Here is an 18,266-nt window from a genome sequence, read left to right on the forward strand (position 1 = left end):
AAAGGGGGGGCTTCCCAAGTGGCTCATGCTCAGTCACTCAGTCGTGTCAGACCCTTTGTGACCCCGTGGGCTGTAGCCCGCCAGGCCCCTCTGTCCATGGAATTCTCCAGGCAAGAATACCGGAGTGGGTTGCCATTTCCTTCTCCAGGGGATCTTCCCCACCCAGGGATTGAACCCACGTGTTTTATGCTTCCTGCATTGGCAAGCAGTTTCTTTACCACTAGCACCACCTGGGAAGCCCTTCTCAAGAGAGAAAGAATTTGCCTGCCAGTGCAAGAGACAAGCGTTCGATGCACAGGTCAGGAAGATTCCCCTGGAGAAGGAAATAGCAACTCACTCCAGTATTCTTGCCTGGGAAGTCTCATAGAGGAACCTGGCAGGCTACAGGCCATGGAGCGGCAAATGAGTCAGACACAACTTAGCAACTGAAAAACAACAATAAAAAAAGCCCTTTAAATCAGTCAGGAAATGATGAACCATTTAATAAACCATGATAGGATATCCACCCAGGAAAAAATGAGATCTTGCCTTTCTCACACAGTTCTCACATGTAGTGATCACAGCAATAAATTCTACATATACTAGAAACCTAAACATGCAATAACTATAAAAGTATCAGAGGAAATGTAAAGAACATGTTTATGAGTTTGGGTAGGCAAAGCTATCTTTGAAAAGACACAACTATTCATAAATAGGAACGTAACTGTAGAATTTCTAAAAATATAAAAACCTCTAAAGAAATGAAAACATACCTTAATCCTATCATCCGAAAAATCACAGACACACACTCAGACACACAAATGAAGAAAAACAAATAAAGGAAATGATTAATACATTTGGCAACATCAAAACGTAATTCATTTATAAACCAGATACAATAAATAAAATTAAAAGATTAGATAGACAACAAAGACCTACTATATAGCACTGGGAATTCTATTCAATATCTTGTTATAACCTATAATGGAAAAGAATCTAAAAAAGTACACACACACACGTATCTGAATCACTTTGCTGTACACCTGAAACTAACACAACATTGTAAATCAACTATGCTTCAATTAAAAAAAATTAATTAAAACGTAAGTGACAGATTGGAAGAAAAAAATTTCTAACATGTGCAGCTAATGATCCAGATCATATATAAACAACTCATAAAATAAAACAGCCAGCTAGGCAAGAAAGAGAGCAAAGGATTTAAAGAGTTCATTCAGAGAAGAAAAAATTAAAAAAAATTATTTTGAAAAGATAATCCTGCTAATAATATGGGAAATGCATTTAAAATTGCAATCAGGTAACACTTTTCACCCATCAGTTTGACAAAAGTGATGATATTTGACGTGAAGCATTGGTGAGAAGGCAACTAGGTACTGCCACTCACTGCAAGGGCCAATTTGACAGTGTTTATTCAATATCAAGTGCATTTACCAGGACTTCCAGGCTTGGAAGACAACGGTGGCTCCCTAATTTCAAATCAACCCACTCACCCTCCTCCCAAAAGAAAGTAAATCAACAAAGAAAGGAAATAAAACCACACAAGAATCATTGAATTAACCAAAACAGAGAAATAATCCAAATTCCAAGAGAAGTCACATCAGATACAGCTGCAAGCCTGTGGGTGCAGAGACTGATGGAGAATAAAATACCAATCATATCATAAATGAAGATTAAAAAGATATTCAAGGGAGAATAGATCCAAATGTAAACTTAATAAAAGACATTGAAGAAAAGCCAGAAAGCAACCATGAGAATGAAAATTAGGTGAAGAAATAAAACTGGTCAGAGAGAAAATGTTGAAACAGAAAGATAGGCAAAGAGTTAACATTTTAAAAAATATTTAATAGTTGGTGCAAAAGTAACTTAAGTTTTGCATTGTTGAACTTTGCATTGTTGATGACTCTACACATAGACATCACCAGATGGTCAATACCGAAATCGATTGATCGTATTCTTTGCAGCCGAAGATGGAGAAGCTCTATTCAGTCAGCAAAAACAAGACCGGGAGCTGACTGTGGCTCAGATCATGAACTCCTTATTGCCAAATTCAGACTTAAATTGAAGCAAGTAGGGAAAACCACTAGACCATTCAGATATGACCTAAATCAAATCCCTTACAATTATACAGTGGAAGTGACAAATAGATTCAAGGAATTAGATCTGATAGAGTGCCTGAAGAACTATGGATGGAGGTTCATGACATTGTATAGGAGGCAGGGATCAAGGCCATCCCCAAGAAAAAGAAATGCAGAAAGGCAAGATGGTTGTCTGAAGAGGCCTTATAAATAACTGAGAAAAGAAGAGAAGCGAAAGACAAAGGAGAAAAGGAAAGATATACCCACCTGAATGCAGAGTTCCAAAGGATAGCAAGGAGAGATAAGATAGGTTTCTTAAGTGATCAATGCAAAGAAATAGAGGGAAACAATAGACTGGGAAAGACTAGAGATCTCTTCAAGAAAATGAAAGATACCAAGGGAATATTTCATGCAAAGATGGGCTTGATAAAGGACAGAAATGGTATGGACCTAACAGAAGCAAAAGATATTAAGAAGAGGTGGCAAGAATACACAGAAGAACTATACAAAAAAGATCTTCATGACCCAGATAATCACGATGGTGTGATCACTCACCTAGAGCCAGACATCCTGAAATGCGAAGTCAAGTGGGCCTTAGGAAGCATCACTACAAACAAAGCTAGTGGAGGTGATGGAATTCCAGTTGAGCTATTTCAAATCCTAAAAGATGATGCTGCGAAAGTGCTGCACTCAATATTCTAGCAAATTTAGAAAACTCAGCATTGGCCACAGGACTGGAAAAGGCCAGTTTTCATTCCAATCCCAAAGAAAGGCAATGCCAAAGAATGTTCAAACTACCGCACGATTGCACTCATCTCACACACTAGCAAAGTAATGCTCAAAATTCTCCAAGTGAAGCTTCAACAGTACATGAACTGAGAACTTCCAGATGGTCAAACTGGATTTAGAAAAGGCAGAAGAACCAGAGATCAAATTGCCAACATCCATTGGATCATTGGAAAAGCAAGAGTATTCCAGAAAAACATCTACTTCTGCTTTATTGACTATGCTAAAGCCTTTGACTGTGTGGATCACAACAAACTGTGGAAAATTCTTAAAGAGATGGGGATACGAGACCTCCTGAGAAATCTGTATGCAGATCAATAAGCAACAGATAGAACTGGACATGGAACAACAGACTGGTTCCAAATTGGGAAAGGAGTACTTCAAGGCTGTATATTGTCACCCAGCTTATTTAACTTATGTGCAGAGTACATCATGCAAAATGCCGGACTGGATGAAGCACAAGCTGGAATCAAGATTGCTGAGAGAAATATCAATAACCTCAGATACACAGATGACACTACCCTTATGGCAGAAATTGAAAAGGAGCTAAAGAGCCTCTTGATGAAAGTGAAACAGGAGAGTGAAAAAGCTGGCTTAAAGCTCAACATTCAAAAAATGAAGAGTAAGGTCTCATCACTTCATGGCAAATAGATGGAGAAACAATTGAAACAGTGACAGTCTCTATTTTCTTGGGCTCCAAACTCACTGCAGATGGTGACTGCAGCCATGAAATTAAAAGATGCTTGCTCTTTGGAAGAAAAGCTATGACCAACCTAGATAGCATATTAAAAAGCAGAGAGGGACTTCCCTGGTGTTCCAGTGGTTAAGAATCTGCCTTCCAATGCAGGTGATACAGGTTTGATCCCTGGTGGGGGAACTAAGATCCCACATGCTGAAACCAGAGAGCTCATGCATGACATTGAAGACCCAGTGAAGCCAAAAATAAATAAAGTACAATTAAAAAATAAAATAAAAAGAAGAGATGTTACTTTGCCAACAAAGATCTAGTCAAAGTTATGGTTTTTCCAGTAGTCATGTATGGATGTGAGAGTTGGACCACAAAGAAAGCTGAGTGCCGAAGAATTGATGCTTTTGAACTGTGGTGTTGGAGAAGACTCTTGAGAGTCCCTTGGACTGCAAGGAGATCCAACCAGTGCATCCTAAAGGAAATCAGTCCTGAATATTCATTGGAAGGACTGATGCTGAAGCTGAAGCTCCAATACTTTTGGCCACCTCGTGGGAAGAACTGACTCACTGGAAAAGACCCTGATGCTGGAAAAGATTGAAGGCAGGAGGAGAAGGGGACGACAGAGGATGAGATGGTTGGATGGCATCACCGACTCAATGGACATGAGTTTGAGCAGGCTCCGGGAGTTGGTGATGGACAGGGAGGCCTGGCGTGCTGCAGTGCAGGGGGTCTCAAAGAGTCAGACTGAACAGAGCAAATGCACTGAACTGAACTGATTGTTGAAATTTGCCATTTGATATTGAAATACATTCTTAAATAAATGTAGTTACATTATACATCATTTGCAAGCACATTTCTTGCTTTATAAGTTTTTTGCTAATGAATCATTACTTGCTATTTATTTTATATGTATTTTAGACTATGAAATGATTTTAGACAAAAAGCAAATTGGAGTGCTTTTCTTATTCAAGTTCAAAATGGATCATAAAGCAGCAGAGACAATTTGCAACATCAACAATGCATTTGGTCCAGGAGCTGCTAATGAACGTTCAGCACAGTGGTGGTTCAACGAGCTTTGCAAAGGAGATAAGAGCCTTGAAGATAAGGAGTGCAGTGGTTGGCCATCCAAAGTTGACAATGACCAACTGAGAGAATCATCAAAGCTGATCCTCGTAAACTACAAGACAACTTGCCCAAGAACTCAGCAGTGATCATTCTATGGTCATTTGGCGTTTGAAGCAAATTGGAAAGGTGAAAAAACTCAGTAAGTGGGTGCCTCATGAGATGACTGCAAATCAAAAAATCGTCGTTTTGAAGCGTCATCTTCTCTTATTCTGTGCAACAACAACGCCCATTTCTTGACTGGATTGTGACATGCGACGAAAAGTGGATTTTTATATGACAACCAGCAACAACCAGCTCAGCAGATGGACCAAGAAGGAACTCCAAAGCACTTCCCAAAGCCAAACTTGCATCAAGATAAGGGTCATGGGCACTGTTTGGTGGTCTGTTGCTGATCTGATCCACTACAGCTTTCTGAATCCTAGCGGAAACATTACATCTGAGAAGTACGCTTAGCAAATCGATGAGATGCGCAGAAAACTGCAGCGCCTACAGCCAGCATTGGTCAACAGAAAGGGCCCAGTTCTTCTCCATGACAATGCCCAATCACATGTCGCACAACCGAAGCTTCAAAAGTTGAACAAATTGGATTGCAAAGTTTTGTATTCACCTGACCTCTCGCCAGTCGAGAGGTCACTTCTTCAAGCACCTCAACAACGTTCTGCAGGGAAAACGCTTCCACAACCAGCAGGATGCAGCAAATGCTGTCCAAGTGTTCGTCGGATCCCAAAGCACGGATTTTTATGCTACAGAAATAAAAGAATTTATTTCTCGTTGGCAAAAATGTGTTGATTGTAATGGTTCCTATCTTGATTAATAAAGATATGTTTGAGCCTAGTTATAAGAATTTAAAATTCAGGATCTGAAACCGTATTTACTTTTGCACCAACCTAATATGTATTTTTGGCCGTGTCGGGTCTTAGCTGCAGCAAGTGGAGTCTCTCCTTGTTGCTGCACATGGACTCAGTAGCTGCGGCTCACGGGCTTAGTTCCCCTTAGCCAAATGGGATCTGAGTTCCCTGACCAGGGATGGAACCCACGTCCCCTGCACTGGAAGGTGGATTCTTAACCACTGAATCAGCACGGATGTCCTAGGAGCTAAAATTTAAAACTGTAATCCAGGAAGACTTTCTAGAAATGAAAGATCTGTGTCTACACATCAACAGGGCTCACTGGGTACCATGTAAATTGATGTTAAATAATCAACTCTAAGATCCTTATAAAGTTATGGAACTTTAAAGATAGAAAACACTCAGGGCCTCCAGACAAAAATATGAAATAACTCAGAAAGGCAGACTTAGAAAAAACTAACATACATTATATGAGGTACCTAGAATAGACAAATTCATAGAGACAGAAAAAGGAATAGAGATTACCAGAGGCTGGAGGGACGAGGAGGGGGAAGTTATAGTTCAATGAGTACAGAGGTTTTGTTGGAGATGATGAAAAAGTTTGAGGTATAGATAGTGGTGCTTACACAGCATTTTAAAGGTATTTAATGACATTAAATTGTACACTCATGAATGGTTACAGTGATAAATATTATCTGTGTATATATATAGTTACAACAACATAGTATCCAAAGGAAAGCAATAGTGGAGTGGCACTGGGACTTCCCTGGTAGCCCAGTGGTTAGGACCCGGCGATTTCACTGCCGGGGTCCAGAGTGTGTCCGTCCCTGCTTGGCGAACTAAGATCCCACAAGCTGTGCAGTGTGGCCACAAACAAACACAGCACAAAAAACTCATTCTCAGCTTGCAAAGAGCAGAGGGGGGGAGCTGATCCACGGTGTGCTTTGCCAATCCTCGTCTCGGGGTTTAAGAGTGCCGTGCTGGGTGTGTGTGCTGGGTCTCTTAGCCGCGTTGCACCCTTTGCGACCCCGTGGACTGTAGCCCACCAGGCTCCTCTGTCCATGGCGATTCTCCGGGCAAGAATACTGGAGTGGGTAGCCATTCCCTTCTCCAGGGGATCTTAACAACCTGGGGATCGAACCCAGGTCTCCCACATTGAAAGAAACAACTGTATGCTCACAATTCCTCCCTCCCGTCTGTTGTGTATTTCTGTCATGTATTGTATTTTGTATATGCTATAAACCCACACTGCTATTAGTCTTGCTTTAGATAGTCAATTATCTTTCAAGGTGATTAAAACAGTCTAAACATGCCTTTTATATTTACTTTTACTTTAACCATTTCTGGAGATCTTCATTTCTTTGTGTAAGAAATGAAGTGCATCCAAGTGCTTATTCTGATATCATATTCTTCCACATGAAGAACTCCTTTAAGATTTCGTGTAGTATAGGTCTGCTGGTGATGAAATCTCTCAGCTTTTGTGTATCTGAAAAAGTCATCAGCTCACTTCATTCTTCAAAAATTATATACAGTAAAACTGACTTTTCTGCATACAGTTCAATGAGTTTTGAGATTTGCATAGGATCCTCTGAGACTTTCCAGGTGACGTAGTGGTAAAGAATCTGCCAGTGCAGGAGATGCAAGGGACGTGAGTTTGATCCCAGGGTCTGGAAGATCCTCTGGAGAAGGGAATGGCAACCCACTCCAGTATTCTTTCCTGGAAAATTGCATGGACAGAGAAGTCTGGCAGGCTACAGTCCTTGGGGTCGCAAAAAGTTGGACACAACCGAGCAACTGATCACGTATGTGTAACATCCTTTAACCACCAGAATCAGGATATAGAATAGTTATGCTTTCATTAAAAAAGAAAAAAAAAAGGGGGTTTATTTTGAAATAATTATTGACCCATAGGAAGTTGCAAAAAATAGCATTGAAAGTCCTGTGTACTCTTCACCTAGACTTCCTCTGTGGTAACATCTTACGTAGCTATTGTACAACATCAAAACCTAACATTGTCAACTGAAGAAACTTACATTAGTATGAGATACTGTTAATCAAACTTATTAAGACCTTATTTCAGTTCAGTCGCTCAGTTATGTCCAACTCTTTGCGACCCCATGAATTGCAGCATGCCAGGCCTCTCTGTCCATCAGCAACTCCCGGAGTCTACCCAAACCCATGTCCATCGAGTCGGTGATGCCATCCAACCATCTCATCCTCTGTCGTCCCCTTCTCCTCCCGCCCCCAATCCTACCCAGCATCAGGGTCTTTTCCAATGAGTCAACCCTTCGCATGAGGTGGCCAAAGTATTGAAGTTTCAGCTTCAACGTCAGACCTTCCAATGAACACCCAGGATTGATCTCTTTTAGGATGGATTGATTGGATCTCCTTGCAGTCCAAGGGACTCTCAAGAGTCTTCTCCAACACCATTTCACCAATTTTTATACACATTCATATCTCTCTCTGTGTCTCTGTGTGAGTGTATAGTTGTGTGCAGATTTATGCCATTTATGGATTCATGTTACCAGCACCTTCATCTTTGAAAGACTGGCTTTTTTACTTTTCGGCCATGCCATGTGGCATGCAGGATCTTAGTTCCCCCACTAGGGGTCGAACTGACACTCCCTGTGGTGGAATCGTGGAATCTTAACCACTGGACCACCAGGGAAGTCCCCTGAAAGATATTCTTGCTGCAGATAGAATTCTGGGTTGATGTTTCTTCAGCACTTTAAAGAGACCAGGGCTTCCCTGGTGCTCAGTGGTAAAAAAAAAAACAAAAAAACTGGCTGCCAGTGCAGGAGACATGAGGTCAGTCCCTGATCCAGGAAGATGCCACATGCCTCAGGACAACTAAGCCCAAGCACTGCAACTATTGAGCCTATGTTCTAGAACCCGGGAGCCACAAGTACTGAGCCCCTGCAACCTAGAGCCTGTGCTCTGCAGCAAGAGAAGCCCGTGTTCTGCACCGAGAGAATAGCCCCGACTCCACAACTAGAGAAAAGCCCATGCAGACCCAACACAGCTAAAAATAAATAAGATTATAAAAAAACAAAGATGTCAGTTCATTGTCCCCTGCTTGTGTGGTTTGTATGGCTATTAGCATAACCGATGCCATCTTGGGACCCTTCGGTTCCTCCTGTCCTCCCAATGAGCCTACCTATGGCTGGACTGGGCAGTAAATAAATCTCTTCTCTGTGGTCAAAGGTTTTGTAGTTAACAGACACTGTTTAATGGTTGTTTAGGTCCAGGTGGCCTCCATGTTCCATGATAATGAAGACGTTAACTGACATTCCCAGCGCCCACAAGACTAGTTGCCCATTCATATATCTTGACGTAGGGATGCACTTTGTGTTTCCAAGCATGCACCTCCACATCTGAGGGTAATGGTACAGTTGCCGCAGGGGCCTCTCGTTGGTGCACAGTGCAGCTGTGAATGCCTCTGGGTCGCTGTCTGCCTGGTTCCATCCTGCAAGTTATCCTTTAATAGAGGGATCCATCGATCACATGGAGCTGCCTCCCTCACCTCTCAGCCTCAAGAGACCTTTTCGGTTCAGTGGACACTGGGCTCCCTCTGTCCTCGCACTGAGTTTCTGACCAGAGTCTGCTGTCATTCTCATCTTTGCTCCTTTGTACGTATTCAAGTATCTTTTGCCCCCTCTGTCTGCCTTCAGGATTTTCTCTTTGTCATTGGTTTTCAGTAGTTTGACTACGATGTGTCTAGGTGTTTTTGCTTTTGTTTTCTTATGGGATGCACGCATGCTGAGTTGTTTCAGTTTGTGTCTGACTCTTTTCAACGCTATAGACTGGAGCCTGCCAGACTCTCCTCTGTCCATGGGATTCTCCAGGTAAGAATACTGGAGTGGGTTGCCATCGCCTCCTCCAGGGAATCTTCCCAACCCAGGGATCAAATCCACATCTCCTGCCTTGGCAGGTGGGTTCTTTACCACTAGTGCCACCTGGGAACCCCTCTTTTACGGGGGGCATTAGTTATCCCACTTGGTGTTCTCTGTGATTCTTACATCTACATTTGATGTCTCATAATTTTTGGAAAAGTTTCATCCACTATCTCTTGAGGTACTCATCTGCCTGTTCTCCCTCTTCCTTCTGGGATTCCAATTACACATATATTAGATAATTTGATTGTGTTCCACAGCTCCTGGACACTCTGTTCTGGTTTTGTTTGTTTTTTCACTTATTTCTCTCTCCGTGTTTCAGTTTAGACAACTTCTATTGAACTATCTTCAAGTTTATCAACTCTTTGCTCAGTTTTGTTGAGTCTGGAGATTAGTCCATAAAAGGCATTCATCTCTGCTACCATGCTTTTTTTTTTCCCCTAGAATTTCTGTTTGACTCATAACTTCCATTCTGCTGAAATTCCCCATCTGTTTGTGCATGTGGTCCATGTCTTCTACTAGTGCTGTTAATGTACAAATCATGACTGTTTAAAAATCCTTCTCTAGTAGTTTCAACAACAGCATCATTTCTGAGTCTGCTTGGTTGACTCTTTGTCTCTTGACAGTGGATTTTTTTCTTGCTTTTTAGTGTTTTATAATTTTTGACCAAACACCCAGACATTGTGTGTAGAACAGTAGAGACTAAATTAAGTAGCATCAGTTCCTGGAAATGAGCATGCATCTTTCGCTAGACAATTAGTGTAAGAGCTGAAGTCAGTGCACTTAGGGGCTGAGCTCGTTTGGACTTTGTTGTTGCTATGGTTACCTTCCTTGCACTACTGATTTCCAGCTCCTCTAGCATCATTTCAAACTTCGGATGAGGACTGGGTTGCTTGAAGGTTTTTAACAATGTTCCTGCTTCACCCCCTCAACTTTCCATCCCTCTGTTGGGTTGCTTGTTACTTGGTGCTTGCTAGCCTGGCAGAGGGGGGAGGTGGCTCTTATTCTGATCCAGCCTCAGTCTCTGGCGACTGTATCCCTGGGTTTGAGAAGCCTCACTCTCAAAGATCATAAGCTTCCTTAGTGATCCTCTCCTTTTCCCCACGGCAGCAAAACTGCCCTGTATTTTGGCAGTTCCACGCGGGGGACTTTCCTGCCCCCCTGCCTCCCAGTGATAGGAGCCTTGTAATGGTATCGGCATAGGATCTTGGTCCAGGAGGGTTTCCTTCCCCCCCACGTCCCCCAGCCATGACAGGTCGTCACAGTGCCCTGTCGTGGAAGGGCTTGCTCCAGTCCCCAGCAGCTCCAGATTTTCATTCTATAGAGGAGAAGGGTCCCGGGGAGGGCAAGACTTCCCGCCCTCCCTGCAGCTGCAAGCACTGCTCTCTTCCAGGCTTGATGGAGGCCTGAGGAGAGAACCCTGTAAGAGGGCACGGGCGTCTGCGACCCCTGGGGGTCCACAGAAGGCCTGTAGCAATGAGTCACAGATTTAGCCTGAATCCCTTACGTGCTTGGCACTTGGCAGATGCACAACACATACTTATTGCATATTCGGAGGAAATCATGGACTTTCCTAAGCCTGTTTCTGCACCTGTTAAATGGGGGTGATGAGGCCCACCTCACCGAGAGCTCATGTGAGGCAGTGGCCACGAGAGGGTTTGTGCTAAGTGGTGGCGGTTTAATCACTCAGTCGTGTCCCACTCTTTGCGACACCAGGGACTGTAGCCCGCCAGGCTCCTCTGGTCCATGGGATTTCCCAGGCAAGAATACTGGAGTAGGTTGCCATATCCTGCACCAGGGGATCTCCCTGACCCAGGAATTGAACTTGGGTCTCCTACATTGCAGGCACATTCTTTACCCATTGAGCTACGAGGGAAGCCCAGAAGAAGTGGAGAGCAGCAAATACACACACAGGATGATAAACCCTGGGATCTCTGCTTCCTCACCTGTGGGAAAGCTAAGTAGTGCAGTGAGACCAGGACCGAGGGTGAGAGGGGTGTGGGTGGCATGTTTGGTGGGGACGGTGGTGGGAAGACAGGCTGTAAACCCAAAGGGAAGCTCTAGTTCAGACAGTCTGGATTTAAATTCTGGCTCGCACAGTAAATCTCTATGTGACCTGGGGTAAGGTAAATAACCTGGAGAAGGAAATGGCAACCCACTCCAGCGTTCTTTCCTAGAGAATCCCAGGGACGGGGGAGCCTGGTGGGCTGCTGTCTATGCGATCGCACAGAGTTGGACATGACTGAAGCGACTTAGCAGCAGCAGCAAGGTAAATAACCACTCCGTTTCCTCATCTGTAATATGGGTTTTGAGATTTATGATAATTCAATTAAAGCTTGTCAAGAGTTTAGAATAGTACTTGGCATAAAGTACTTAACAGATATCAAGGCTTTTTGTTTTGTTTTACTAATCCCTTCATTCATCTATTCAACAAATACTGAGAACTAGGCATTGGGCAAGGTGCTGGAAATAGGCCATTGAATGCAATAGGGTTCTTGTTCAGTTCAGGTCAGTCACTCAGTCGTGTCTGACTCTTTGCGACCCCATGAACCGCAGCACGCCAGGCCTCCCTGTCCATCACTAACTCCCTAAGTCCACCCAAACCCATGTCCATCAAGTCGGTGATGCCATCCAACCATCTCATCCTCTGTCGTCCCCTTCTCCTCCTGCCCTCAATCTTTCCCAGCATCAGGGTCTTTTCCAATGAGTCAGCTCTTTGCATCAGGTGGCCAAAGTATTGGAGTTTCAGCTTCAACATCAGTCCTTCCAATGAATACCCAGGACTGATCTCCTTTAGGATGCACTGGTTGGATCTCCTTGCAGTCCAAGGGACTCTGAAGAGTCTTCTTCAACACCACAGTTTAAAAGCATCAATTCTTCGGCACTCAGCTTTTTTTATGGTCCAACTCTCACATCCATACATGACTACTGGAAAAATCATAACCTTGACTAGATGGACCTTTGTTGGAAAAGTAATGTCTCTGCTTTTTAATATGCTGTCTAGGATGGTCATAACTCTCCTTCCAAGGAGTAAGCGTCTTTTAATTTCATGGCTGCAGTCACTATCTGCAGTGATTTTGGAGCCCAGAAAAATAAAGTCAGCCACTGTTTCCACTGTTTCCCCATCTATCTGCCATGAAGTGATGGGACTGGATGCCATGATCTTACTTTTCTGAATGCTGAGCTTTAAGCCAACTTTTTCATTCTCCACTTTCACTTTCATCAAGAGGCTCTTTAGTTCTTCTTCACTTTCTGCCATAAGGGTGGTGTCATCTGCATATCTGAGGTTATTGATATTTCTCCCAGCAATCTTGATTCCAGCTTGTGCTTCCTCCAGCCCAGCATTTCTCATGATGTACTCTGCATATAAGTTAAATAAGCAGGGTGACAATATACAGCCTTGACATACTCCTTTGCCTATTTGGAACCAGTCTGTTGTTCCATGTCCAGTTGTAACTGTTGCTTCCTGACCTGTATACAGGTTTCTCAAGAGGCAGGTCAGGTGGTCTGGTATTCCCATCTCTTGAAGAATGTTCCACAGTTTATTGTGACCCACGCAGGGTTCTTGTTCGTGATCAAGAAAAGCAGTCACTGCACAAGAAAGTGCCATTGTAAAGAGCACTCCAGCTTGAAAGTGCTGTGGGTATGAAAGTGTATGTCTGAAGAGGCAACCTTTGAGCTGAGATGTGAAGAACAAGCAGGAATTTGTAGATAAAGGGGAGGCAAGAATGGAAATTCCCTGCTGGTCCAGGGGTTAGGATTCAGTGCTTTTACTGCCAGGGCTCGGGTTTGATCCCTGGCCAAGGAAATAAAATCCTGCAAGCCACACGGTGAGGCCAAAAAACCCTTTTTTTAATTGGGGGTGGGGGCAGTGTAGGGAAAAGTGTGTGAGGCAAAGGGAACAGCAGGTGTAAAGGCTGAATTAGGAAGATGCAAGCACCTGGAAGAAGGCCAGGGAGGCTAGAGATCAGGGAGAGGAGGGCGGACGGGGGCAGAGAGAGAGGGAGGTGCGGAGGGAAAGGCCATTGGCCTCATCCTCAGAGTTGAGTTTTACCTTAAGATCAATGGGAGGGGCTTCCCTGGTGGAAAGTGAAAGTGAAAGTTGCTCAGTCCTGCAACTCTTTTTGTGACACAGCGGACTATACAGTCCATGGAATCCTCCAGGGCAGAATACTGGAGTGGGTAGCCTTTCCCTCCTGCAGGGGATCTTTCCAACCCAGAGCTTGAACCCAGGTCTCCCACATTGCAGTCAGATTCTTTACCAGCTGAGCCACAAGGGAAGACCAGTGGCTAAGACCCCCAAGCTCCCAATGCAGGGGACCTGGGTTCGATCCTTGGTCAGGGAACTAATATTCCACATATGAAAGTAAGCCCTGGCGCCATAACTGGAGAAGCTCAGCAAGGTGCAACGAAGACCCAGTGCAGCCAAAATAAATAACGAATTTTTAAGGAAAAAGATCAATGGAAAGTTATCGGAGAGAATAAGCCAGAGCTTCCCTCATAGGGAAGGGCTTCTCTCCTAGCTCAGTTGGTAAAGAATCTGCGTGCAACGCAGGAGATCTGGATTCAATTCCTGGGTTGGGAAGATCCCCTGGAGAAAGACGTGGCAACCCACTCCAGTATTCTTGCCTAGAGAAGCCTGGCAGGCTACTGTCCATGGGGTTGCAAGAGTCGGACACGACTTAGTGACAACAGAGAAGCCGGAGAATGACACAATCAGCTTCGGGTTTTTAAAAGCAGTTCTGCCAGTTGAGCAGAGAATAGATCTGAAGAGAGCTGGAGTGGAAACAGGGAGCCTTAGAAAGCAGAGAAAAAGTGGAGCATGGCACACCCAAGGCAGCAGGGAGTATGCATCTGGACCTTGCGAGCCATTTCCTTTTCCCTCCTGAGTCCCAAGACAAAAACCTGCTTCTAGAGAAGGAATTTGCTGGAAAGTCCAAGTTTCTTGCCAGTTCTAAGATACGGCCACCAGAGGGCGCAAGCACCCGAAAGAGTCTCGGGATCAGCCCAGCTCCACCCCCCGAGACCGTCCTAGGACTCAAAGACAGCCCCGGGCGTCCCCTCCCCTCTCCCACTTAAAGGGCTGAGTCCGGGGCCCACGGGAGCCAGACTCCAGTTCCTTTGTTAGAAAACAGTGAATAAACGGAAGGAATCATGGACTGGGAGCCTGAAAACCTGAGCTCTGATCCGTTTCCCCACTGCTCCCGGACTTGGGCAAGGTTCTTCATGTCTCTGATTCCCCTCCCCAACATCTGCAAGAATCCTTGCTACTGTTTTCCCTTCTGCTCCCTCATCCCTCATTTCAGAGAGATATGTAGAGGTTCAGAGCCTAGTGTTTGAGTCACCTGGGTTTAATCTCCATTCCAACCACAGGTAACTTCACCTGTCAAAGCCCCAGTTAAGTGGAAATCCTGATACATCCCTTGCAGGGTTGCAAATTATGAGATAATGTCTCTAGTGCTTAGAACATATTAATTGCTTGATATACGGTTATTATGCAGACAGAAATTTGACTCACATTCATTAAGTGCTTACTTAATGAATCTCCAGGATTGGCGCTTTAAGAGTAATTCTTTTTGCGTCTTTTGGCAAGATTCCTCCCTTTTTTTTGTCTTTTCTGAGCCTCAGTTTCTCCAACAGAAAAACAAGAGGGTGAGATTAGAGTGGATCCTCGGGAGGAGCCATTCCAGCCCTGACCCTCCAGGCTGTTTCTGTCTCCCTCTCTCCAGCCTCCCCCTGCTCCCTTCCTTTCTTCCATCTACCCATCATTTATTCATTCAGTCAACAATTATTTATTGAGTGTCTACTATATTGCAGGTGCAGGAAACAAAACAGACTGACATCGAAACCGGTGTCCATCACTGACAGCCAGTCTGTTGGAAGCATGTTTGTTCAAAACCTTCTTTGTCCTCTCTTTCAGCAATCAATCCCGCAGGTTATTTTGTGTTTGGAACAGGAAAAAAAAAAATTGTGCCAAGAGTTTATTTCCGTGCATCTCTGTGTGGCTGTGTACACACACACATTTATATTTAACATTTGCAGCAGCGTTGTCATGGGAACCATTTTTTGGTGTCTCTGGGCCTGAGGGCTGCCTGTGAGTGGAGGAGCTTTTATGGAACACCCCCTGCATGTACTTTTGTGCGGTGCACCATCCTGCTGGGAGAGTTCCCCCAAGAGCCTTTGTCGGCCCTTTTGATCATTGCTGCCTGTTTTTCTCATTGATCTTGTCGATGTGAGTGAAAATGACTGGGGGGTGGGGGTGGGTGGCTGAATGTCAAGCTCAGCGACTGGCAGAGCCAGATCCCCCTGGACATCTGCCAGCGAGCGGTGTGGATAGGTCAGCTTGGGCTTTTTGTCTTTTTAAACCCTTGATTTGGGAATGTTTGAGGCTTTGGGGAAGACTTGGATGAAAAGACAAAAGCAGCCAGGGAATGTATTTCCAGAAATGACAGCTGCAGCAGCCACTTTTGAACTTGGTAGGCAGTGCCAGAGCTGGGAGGGGCGGAGTGCCGGCAAGGGGGACAGAAGGGACGCGCTTTTCATCACGCAGCTACTCGGGGGGCCTGGCCTGGGCCTCGGTGCTTTGCATGCGTTATCTCCTGTAATCCTCCCATCCAGCCTGTAAGACAGACACTATGGTTCTCAGCACGAAACTGGAAACTGGGATAGAGAGAAAAAGGGGCCAAGCCAGGAAGTGGCAAAGCTGTGAGAGTCAGACCCAGGCTGCAGGCTGACTCCAGGGTCAGGGTTCTACCCACTGCTCCAGCCCCTGGAGCCGTCTCTGCAGCCAGAGGTTCCTCTCAATCCAGGCCAGGATTTGAGGGGAGAGACCACCAGGAATGGCAGCCCAGAGATGCAAGTCCTCGCAAACCCCAAGTCACAAGGGCAGACCCCCTTCCTAGGGGGGCTGTAAGATGAACAAATCAAATCTATGCAGATATTGTGTGTTTAATCGCTAAGCCATCTCCAACTCTTTGCGACCCTTTGGACCGTAGCCCTCCAGGCTCCTCTGTCCATGGGATGCAGACGTTACCTTCACTGTAAATACAGGACTGGCTTGTGTTTTGGTGTCATGGGAGCTTACCATGCATTGCTTCACTTCTTTATATTATAAAGTCTGTGAGACCAATGTTATCTTACCATTACTCTATTAACAGATAAAGAGCGTGAGGTACAGAGAGGTTAAATGTCTTGCCCAAGATCACACAGCTAATGAGCTAAGATTTGAACCCAAGCAAATTGGTTGGCACCTGAGCCTTTCTGGTCTGTGAGCTAGGATTCTGCATAGAGCCACATGGACTCTCCCTTCCCCAAACAGCTCCCGCTGAGAGGTAAGAAGAGTTAAAGGAACAGGAAACAGGCTCTTCCTTTATGTTTCATGGCTGCACCTCAAGGCATGCATGCGGAACTTGCCCCACCAGGGATCAAACCCGTGCCCCCTGCAGTGGAAACTTGGTGTCATAACCACGGGACCACCAGGCAAATCCTGAGGGTCCTCTTTTATTGATGTGTTCAGCCCTGAGCTAGGTCTTTCCACCTCACGACTTTGCCAGTCCATTGGAACTACTAGGATCCCCTTTATACAGATGAGAGGAGTCAAGGTCCGGCTGGGTGAAGTGATTGGCTAAGGTCACAGAACTGGGATTTGAGCCAAGACCTACATTTTCCAAAGTCCAAGCGCTATGCTCCAGGAGTAAGATAGCACTGCCCTGGGCACTTCTACATTTCTCAGCTATAGTGCCAAAGAAGTGTTCAGGTGTTCTGCTGAGAACGGGGAAAGCCATTCTTGGAAACCCTTGTAAGGCAGAGGACTCAGACCTGCCCAGATCGAGGTGCTCTCTCAAATCTGCCAGGGTAGGGTTACACTCGGTAACTCAACCAGCATCCATCCCTCAACTATTTACGGAGCGCCACCTACTGCCAGTCTCCTGGGCGTGCAGCAGTGAGAGTGAGTCATAGACCCTGCTGTGGGGAGCTTACCTTCTAGCAGTGAATAGCCATGATCCAAGTAAGTACCTGTGTGAGATATCCAGGGAGCTGTGGGTGTGGATAAGAGACCGCTGGGCCTGGGTTGATAACTGATGTGCGTGTTTTACATTTATTCAAGGACTTGAGAAGGTCAAGGATATCACTTAGTGCTTTTGGCCAAAGCTGAAAGCTGGCCATGTTACAGCATGAAATGAAAGAGGTTTCTATTTTCCTCCTATTCAGAAAGCAGGCTGTGGTACCCTGTTAGGATTCACCTCCTCTCCCCAAGCCATTTCCAGCTTCATAGAAAAGGTAAATAAGCTAACGTCTGTTGAATACTTATTATGTACCAGGTACTAGGCTACATCAGTCAGTCCCTTATGCACACAGCGTGATAGAATCACACACACACAACACAAATTGTCCCACCACAAAAGTAGCAGAAGGTGGGGATGAATTAAGTTTGTCTGGGAAGGAGGCAAGTGAAGGAAAGTTTATCCTGTAAGATGATATTTGCGCTAGGTTTTGAAGGATAAGTAGGAGCTCACTAGGCAATCCAGGAGTGAGAGACACTTCAGGTGGAGGAAACAGCGTCTGGAAAGATTTGGAGACGTGAAAGTGTTTGGTTGTTCAAGGTGCATGTCAGTAAGGAAGTGGGAGGAACTGAGGGTGCAGAGATTGCTGAGTCAGAGGCCACAGGGCCTTAGGTACCTGGATGAGGAACCTGGCCTCTGTCTGATCTCCACGTTCCCTGCAGAAGGGTGAGAGCCAACCATCTTCTTCCACTTCTCTATCCAAGTGGAAGCAAAGGCATACAAGGGGGAAGGGGGAAAAGCGTGATTGCCAAATTTGGGAAGCTGAAAAATGTTCATCTGCAGAATTAATT

This window comes from Giraffa tippelskirchi, chromosome 3, assembly GCF_054371585.1.
Source record: "Giraffa tippelskirchi isolate mGirTip1 chromosome 3, T2T-mGirTip1v1.2.pri, whole genome shotgun sequence".
Classification (NCBI taxonomy): Eukaryota; Metazoa; Chordata; class Mammalia; order Artiodactyla; family Giraffidae; genus Giraffa; species Giraffa tippelskirchi.